The sequence below is a fragment of the Nematolebias whitei genome, chromosome 11, assembly GCF_014905685.2.
Source record: "Nematolebias whitei isolate Nwh7 chromosome 11, NemWhi1, whole genome shotgun sequence".
Lineage (NCBI taxonomy): Eukaryota > Metazoa > Chordata > Actinopteri > Cyprinodontiformes > Rivulidae > Nematolebias > Nematolebias whitei.
In genome coordinates, this window is record NC_056508.1 from 36,799,457 (window position 1) to 36,808,875 (window position 9,419).

Here is a 9,419-nt window from a genome sequence, read left to right on the forward strand (position 1 = left end):
GTGTGTGTGTGTGTGTGTGTGTGTGTGTGTGTGTGTGTGTGTGTGTGAGTGAGTGCGCGTGCGTGCGTGTGTGTGTGTGTGTGTGAGAGAATAAACTGAACTGAATAAACTGAATTGTAATTTACAGCACATTTTGTACAAAACTCACTTGCTTGATCAAAAATGAACACCTAAGGAGCAAGGCGCAGGTTTTAGAGACATCTAGTGCAAAAACTGCAGATTACTAACTGATTAACTGATGACTAACTGTATGTGCTCATTGAAAAAAAAAAAAAATAGATATAAACATGGGCCACTGTAGTGACTTAATATAAGACGGCAGAATGTGTCAAAACAATATTTTAAACACCAGCAAACTGTTTTTTCCTGCTGTGGGAGTGTGCTGCTTGTGGGAATCAGTTTGTTTGTGGCTCCTTGGACTGATGATGTCCTTTGGATGAAGGATGCAACATCTCAGAAAAACAAAAAAATACCGTCCATATGACCTGACAACACTGTTGTATTTGTACCTGGTTTATTGAGCATGAACTTAGATGAAATATTTTAAACAACTGAACCATCATGAAACTTGGGCATTGATATTATCTTATGCTAGTGAAGGCAACAGGTGAAAATGTTTTTGGTTGTGTGTGGGGTAGTGGGTGGGTGGGTGGGGGGTGGGGGGTGCATGTGTCTATGGCAGTAGAGAAATATCTCCTGGATGAATTTTAATGGAACTCTCAGAAAATAATTATGTGCATCTAAAATGGATGATATTTTGGGGTCAACAGCGATCAGGATGGCTGCCACAGCTAGGCAATCTAAGCCAACTCAAAAATGGCTACAGCTCAACCAATTTTACAGAGACCAAGTTAAAATTGGGTGTGGTAGTAGCTGAGAGTCATTCCTAAAACATATGTTGACTGACAACAGATTGGGAAAAATCTGTTGTTAGAGCGACTCTTTTAACCAGTAACATTTGATTGTGACGCCTCGTTCCATAAACACTGACTCATTCCTGTTGGTAGACACTTTCCAGACAGAAATCTTCTGTATAATTTATAACCTCCAACATGTTGCCTGATCTAAAGCTTCACTGTGAATGTTATGTAGCTGAATATTAATGGCTGCACAACATCAGAAAACAGCCAATAAAACAAATTTGATGACCTGTCAACACTGGGATGACTGATTTGGAAGCAGCACCCTCGATGTTAAGCTGTGTCAGTTCACTTTTTAAAAAGGTCTGCGTGTTTATGAGTCTGTGCAACAATAGCCTTATAAGAATGGAGGGGTCTGAAGTGGCAAATCCCACCAAGTGATGGAAACAAGTGTCCCTTCAGCTTCGGTCTTCTATTTTTATCTCCAGTATCCTCAGCACTTTGAGAATGCCTCGCCTCAGGCTCTAGCTTAGGACCTTAACACCTCATTACCATTCTGCAGAGCAGTTAGCATAGCTACAGATGCATTTCCTTCAATGAGCAAACATGGGTCAAAAGTTCCTGAAAGTGGCAGCTTTAAAAACAGCTGGATGCATCAGCACTTCTTCATATTCTTCGATTAAATGTTTGCAATGCAAGCACTCTTCCATGAAGCACATGCAGATGTAGATTTTCATCAAGTACATGGGTATCAATTATATTTTAAATATGTTTTCACTTTAGATGGCAGTCTTTTTAGGTGTTTTAAAAAAAATTAGGATTCTTCAATAAAATCTGCCCATAAATCACATAGTAGCTGTCAGTTTGCTTGATTACCATCAATAGCGTGTGAAAAATGCAGTAGGCTGTGTCTCGGCCTTTGGTGCGTATTTTCAAATTTTTATGGAACTTTTTTCTTAATCATTAACTAGTTTTTACAAAAAAAAAAAAGAAAGAAAGAAAAGAAATGTAAAAACTTTTTATAAAAACTTTTAAGCATTAACAGATTTTTCTTACTATAATTTTACATATTTGTTCTGCAGTTGAGTTTAGGCATTAATAAAACTAGGTTTAAAATTTTTGTCGTCATTATCTGCATCGTTTTTATGTCAATATTCGGATTTACCTTATTTTGTATATTGCTTTGTGTGTTACCTGTTGTTCTGTCTGTACAGCACTTTGGTTGGCCTTGTTGCTGTTTTAAGTGCTTTATAAATAAAGTGGTATGGTATGGTATGGTATGGTAAAATAAAACAATAATTTGAGTTAAATTTCAATTGTTGCCAATGTTAGCTACGTCTTTAGCATCAAACTTCTCAGAATACTGAGTGAAGCTCACACATCATCCACCTTCATCCTGAACACAAGCAGGACCACAACAAAGTCCTCACCAATGCCCCCACCCCCTTACCAACAACTGTTCTTCTGTCCACACCAGTAACACCATAGTGAAATTTGCTGATGATAACACCATATTGATAACTAAGAAAACAAGACAGCCCACGGGGAAGAAAAGTTCAGCATCTGACTAAATGGTGTTCAGTGCTCAGCTCAGTCCTCACCTCCTCACATTGTACAGGTGTGCAGTGGAGAGCATCCTGTGCTCCAGCATCAACGTGTGGCATGGAGGCTGCACAGATGGAGAAAGAAAAGCTTTGCAGAGAGTGGTGAAGGCTGCACAGAAGACTGTTGGAGTCAGCCTCCCCACCATCACAAACATCTACACCTCCAGATGCAGGAAGAGGGCCACCTGCATCATGAAGGACCACACTCACCTAGCACACACACTTTTTGCTTCGCTCCCCTCAGGCAGGATGTTGCGGAGCATTAAGTGTAGAACCACTAGACTGAGGAACAGCTTCTACCCTGAAGCTGTAAGACTCATAAATCCCTAACCAGAGAAATCACTATAATGCCACTTCAATTAGATATTTGACTCTTTATCAGTGCTGCTGATTATCCATGCTTCTGATTTCTTACCCATAAGCTGCTGTATTCATACCCATCTGCTCACCACAGACTCATGTTCAGGATGCTGTTTAATACACCATATTATATTATTATTGTAGCATATATCTTAGATCCATGTATAATGTTTATTTTTATATACTTTATATTATATTATTGCTATATTTGAGTGACTGTTGTGGTGTTGCAATAATGAATTAGTGGATAAATAAGCAAACACGTGACTCAGATTCAGTTCTCCTTGTAACTTTCACTTTTCGTTCTTTCTCCTGTCATACAGCATATTTTAACATACAGTCTCAGAGCGCCTACTGGTGTCCTTTTTATGCAGTAGCACAATTCAATTCACTTTCAGTTCACTAACACAACACAACAGTGACTGGGACCTTGGGTGTACAATTTTGTTCCACCTCATGTAACACGTGATGCGAATGACGATAAAGTCACCTTGAACCTTGAAAAATAAACACTTCAAAAACCATGTACAGTAAATGGTTGCAAACGGATCGTTGGATGGATGGATGGATGGATGGATGGATGGATGGATGGATGGATGGATAGATGAAACACCATGACTGTATGTGGGGAAGTAAGTCTAACTTTCTGTAAAGCCCTTCATCCTTAGTGCACAGACACTAATCCCAAAAATCCAATATGGCAGCTCCGATATTGTTGACTTTAACTCACAACAACAACAACAGGTGAGTACAACTGGTCTAGTATAATAAATGCCGATAAGGGTAAGACACATAAGAACACTGTCCTCTCTTTATGCACAGGCTGAGCTTGGCGACCTACAAGTTCCTAGGCTTCCACATCTCAGCTGATCTCCTGGACCACCAACATTTCCCACCAGGTGGGGATGGCCCAACACTTCTTCAAGAAGTCAAAGCAAAATGAATGAGAGGAACTAACGTTGTAAGGTCCTAACCAAGTTTGACTCAGGTGACCTTAAATATGGCTATAAAAATATATTCAATTGTGTTTATTCAGACACTGAAGCAGCATTAAAAGTGGGATTTCATTGGACATGTCGATATTTAACCTGCAAAATCCACAGAGAAGGGAAATACGTAACTCAAAAACAGATCAAGGTTTTCATTTTTGTGTGTTTGTGTCTTCATCTGTAATTTGTGGGTTGTCTTGATTGATAAGATTTTAGGCTGTTCTTGTGGCTACTGCTGACCACCACCTGTTGTATTTTGGAAAAACATTGAAGGCCTACAAGTTGTTCAAAAGTAATTTTCAGTTTCAAACTGGTTATGATTTGTCACATTGTTTAAAAAAAACGTTTTCTCTGTTTACAGATTTGATGTCTCCTGGCCCACTGGCAAAGTTGAATAAACCATCATGTTTGACTCGACCTGTAGACGTTTCAGCTCCGATCAAATTGTGGCACAAGTACGATTCACATTTGGATTTGACCTTCAACGTCAAGAAGAAGAATGGGCCAGAATTCTTGATCAAATTGTTTGACTAGACCAAAATGTGAAAAACACAGTGACTTGTATTTTGACCAATAAAAACTAAAGAGCCGGGGTTAAAACACATAGCAGGCAACGCTGATGGACTGTAAATGGTAAATGGACTGTACTTGTATAGCACCTTTCTATCTTATCAAGACACTCAAAGCACTTTACACTACAATCTGTGCCTCATTTACCCATTCATACAGCACTCTACTAGATCTATATAAAAATAATCAGTGCTTTATCACATTCATACACCAATGGGACACACATCAGAGGCAACGAGGGGTTCAGTGTATTGCCCAAGGAAACTTCAGCATGTGACTGTTCGTGGAATTGAACCCCCAACTCTTGCATTGGAGGACGACTGCTCTAACCACTCAGCCACAGCTGCCCGCTGATCCAGACAGATACCCTTCAGGTAAAAGCCATGTTGGTCTAAGTGCCGGTTGGGGTGGGGGTGAACAGGCCCAAGAACATCATCTAGGCCACAGGGTCCACCTGCACTGAAAAGAGGCAAACAAACCTCACCGGCAGCTGGTTAAACAAAGCACACACGCAAAAAGCCTCCAGCCTCTTATTTATAACCTCGCCCACACAGCAAAGACGAAGGCCTGAAGAAGCAGCAGACAGACGGTAACAGCTGGTTCCAGGAATGAAGCCTCGGCGCTCAGGTCACAGGGACGGCACATCAGAAATCAGGCATGGAACTGCACAAAGACGCTTGCATCAAGCTTTTTATTATAATTATTTATATTAAACAGTTTCTTTAAAGAGGTTTTTATTTCTTTATTTTTAATCCAAGTTATTTAAAAGTAGCTGTTGAGAAAACTTTAAAATGTAAAATTTTATTCTAAAAGGCAGAAAGAAATTGTTTCATTGATGTATTGAAACAAAATCAAATAAACATTAGTTATATTAGAAGCTTGAGGTGTTGGCATTGTGAAATTAATACAGCATCATTTATGACAGCGTGACATTGATATTTTACATGTTTGACCGCATTTACAGCATGTTTTGATGTATTTTATTAAAACCTTTGACATGATTACCAAAATGGATACAGTAATTTTATCAGCTCGCAGTGTATAAGAATATAAATAAGTCAAGACATTTTCACAAAACTTTTAAAGAAATGAACGCCTCCTTTGAGATCACGGTGAGCTGCAGCAATGATTAACCAGAAGCAAATGTTTAATCAAGTTCATTTGGATGGAGAGATGACTACTGATCCTGTGTGTGTGTGTGTGTGTGTGTGGGGGGGGGGGGGTCTGTCATCTCATCATCATTCTTATGTTTATGTAACTGACCCCTCTGACCAGAGCAAAAAGCAAGGAAAGATTATCACCATCTCCTTGGCTTCAGATGAAAAGAACATCCACGTGGGCTCATTTTGACAGAATTCACGTGATTTTGTCGAAATTAATTGAAATCATGTGAGTTCTGAGACGTTTTATGACTTTAAAACAGACACTTTGATTTATAAAACCTTTTAATCAAATAAGTTCAGTTATTTCATGTATTATTCAAACCAAGAATATCACGCTTCTGTTGATTTGACCCTCTGCTTTGTAAAAAACTCTCATGTATGACAAGAATCTCCAGCAACATGCAGCATAAGTGCAGACCTGGAGTTCAGCTCCATGCAGCACCTTGGGGTGCAGATCACAGCACTGCAGTGGGCTTTTGTGAAAACCTAAAAGCTGCAGCTGACATTATGAAGCAAACCTGCAGGTCTTAAACAGAGCATGAATGTGTCTCAAAGGGCAAATATTGTTGGCTCAGCTTGCACCATCATGCGACAGCCCTCGCAGTCATCTGGCAATGAATTTCAGCTCTGCATCAGTTTACCACGTGTGGGTGGTCAGAACAAAACCAAGCTACAGAATATCTTAGATATATTTACCTTCTGCTCCTCTGGTTCATGCGGGGTGTTTTCACAGCCGACGGACTCCACAGGCTGTAAAATCCTGCCACTGACCCACCCGGAGGTCTCCCGTGGACTCCTGCTGTCCCTCTGGAGCCGCTAGTCCAGTTCACCGGGGAGCGGGAGCGCGCAGCGGGGACGCGCAACGTGCGCAAATCAATGAATGGGTTTCAGATCACAAAAACTGGGTTAGACTGGGTTTATTCAGGCCCAGTCATATAGAGCTTTAAATTAGCAGCTCCTTTTTTGGATCCAGACATAAAATACAAAGGTCAGCTGATTTGGACTTATTTGATTAACTTGTGTTTTTTGAGTGTTTCTTGACTCCCACAAACTAAAACGAGCTAAAAGAAGATGGAGAAAATTGTTGATTCGCTATCTTGACCAGGTCTGCCTTGATAGGGACTTCCTGGTTAAAGATATAAACAAAATTAAAAAAACATTGATCTTTAATCTCTTCCTATGTGACAATTGAAAAAGGCAGACACGACGAATGTTGTTCACACTAAAAACTGCTGGGTTATTTTTATAACTCAGTTAAGGCTTTAAGCCAGGGGGTCAAACTCACTTAGGGGGGCAAAATTAAAATCCTTTTCAAACTGGGCCAGTTTAAGAATCTACATTAACTAAAGTTAGATACGCAACATCTTTTCTTGGTTGCAAACAAGAGTTTGATTGGTCTCATTTGATGTTCTCTGTTGTGCTTTTGATATATTTACATGTTGTGTTGATATAATCGTGTCATTTTCTGCCATCTTAAGCCAGAAGTTGACTAAATCGAGCCTGGACCTCTGCTTTAGGATGTAATAAGTACAAATAACAAGAACAACTTGTGAGGAGATATTTACCCTGGTTGGCTTTATTACCTCTAGTTTGCACTAAACACAGAGTTTGGTTTCCTAAAATAACATTGTTGGTCTTAGCTTAAATAATTATTTGCACTAGATGGTCACACTATGGCTAGGTTGTTATTTTTACCTAAACATTTTTAGCAGCTCCAATTCAACACATTTGTTGTTTAACTACATTCGGGGAGGTATAAAACATGATTCGGTCTGCTCGTACTAAAAAATCCAACCCGGCTGAGTTAAAACGACGTGAGTTCAGTCTATTTGATGTAGTTCTACAAATGGGAAAGTTTAAACCCATCAGTTTTTAGGTAGTTAATAAGCTTCTTCATGGTTCACCTGTTTAATATTTCCTTTCTGTTTGTTCATTTTTATGTAGTTGTTTGTTTTATGAAAAATGTCACATGCAAGCTAATTTACAACAATAAGGGAAGAATTTTTGTATTTGTTTTATTGCAAAAAAAAATACTCTAAATTATTTTTTCTCATTATTCGGACATTTGACAAACAGAAAATATTTGGGGAATCCTAACTGACCTAAAACAGGAAACATTTAGTCTGATTTAATGTCAGACAGTGTGGAAAAAAATGGTTATGTTTCTTAAATATAATGGGATCAGTCATTTTCTGCATCTCAAAGCCCAAAATTCAAGTGAAGTGATAAATTTAGGCTGAGCCACTTTAAAATGTTTGATTTGTTGTCTTCTGAACATCTTGCTGTGAAACTGAAATTTTTAAAAACTGTCACAGTCCAGTCATCTCATTTGAGATGAAGTTTTGCTGCTTCGTTTGTTCACCCCACAGCAGTCTGAAGATGCTTCACATGCCTCTAATGTTTATGTTGCTGCTTTCTTTCTCATGGGAACCACAAGGAGCAGCTTATTATAAAATGACATCAAGGATGTTCCTCTGCAGTGCTTTACATCATTGTAATAGAATTTTAGAAATATTCTTCTTATTCACAGTGTTCATGCGAATATAAATACTGTTAATGTACATCTAGACAATAATACAGTAATTCCTGTATTTAATATGTTAATCTGATATACACTGATGTATAGAAGAAGGTTTGTTATGTTCCACAGCATTTAAAATGAAGGCTTTATATTCTTTGTCAGATAATTATCTGTTCACTCCTTCTACTGCAAGCTTCATTTTCATTGTTGTTAGCCTGGTCCTTTTATGGAAAATTTGAAGATTAATTTCCTGCTCAGGTCAGAGGTTGTAATGACAGATAGACGTGTCAGACAGACAGGAAATGTGTTTTAAAAAACAACAACTACTGAAGCTGAATTTGTGAAGTATAATAATTAATTAAATAATTAATAATAAAATAATTATTCTACTTGTTAGGATTTAGAAGCTCAGAGGTGGTTATCATTAGTTAAAGGTACAGATAAGAACCTCATAAACACCAAATAAACTGATGCTGCTATGTGAGTCTTTAAAATGAAGTATTGTCCAAAAATTTTTTTAACAAAGATTATGTTATGGCTTTTGGGTTTGGTGTGTCATCCAAAAGTTACCAGGGGTTCCCACCCGGTGCTCCGTTTGAAAACTTTCTGGGAACATCGTTGCAATGATTGAAAATATTGCCCATCGTCTGTCAAGCCCGAGTTTTAAGTTGTTCAGATTTGTATTTTTAATCAAATTTTGAAAGGAATGTTGATGTACTTGCAATTTCATGCTAAATTTCAAGATCTTGTAAATGCTCTGATGTGTTGGGGATGACTCTCAGCTACCGCACAAAGCTGTAGCTCAATTTCTACAAAACTGACTGAGTTATAACCATTTTTATATTTTCTAAGGTTGATTAGCTGTGGCAGCCATCTTGAATCAATAAACTATAACAAGCTAAAAGCAGCTCTTTGACGAATATGAATTGAAAAATAACAACAAGCTAAAGACCTCAGTGCTTGTGGTTTACCTTGGGCCCTAAATCTGCCTCTGAGGTTACTAATAAATGAGGGTGGACAGATATTTAAACCTGAATGTGTAATATTTAGTTTGCAACCAATAGGTGGAGCCATTTTCATCCAATCCAGTGGCGCATCCAGACGTTTTTAATAGGGTGGCAAAGTGGGGGGCCACTGAAAATCCTGGAGTGGCACCAAAACCACCTCACTTTGCCACTGGAAATCCTGGAGTGGCACCAAAACCAAAAGCCAGAACAGATTATCTGGAGATTAGTTTTGCAGTTGGCATGTATAGGTTATTTAGAAGTTTAGCAATATGGGAGTTATTGCTGTACTTCTGATATACTTCAGATGTACATAGGTCCACTTTAGTTGTTTTTTCATTGTTGGTT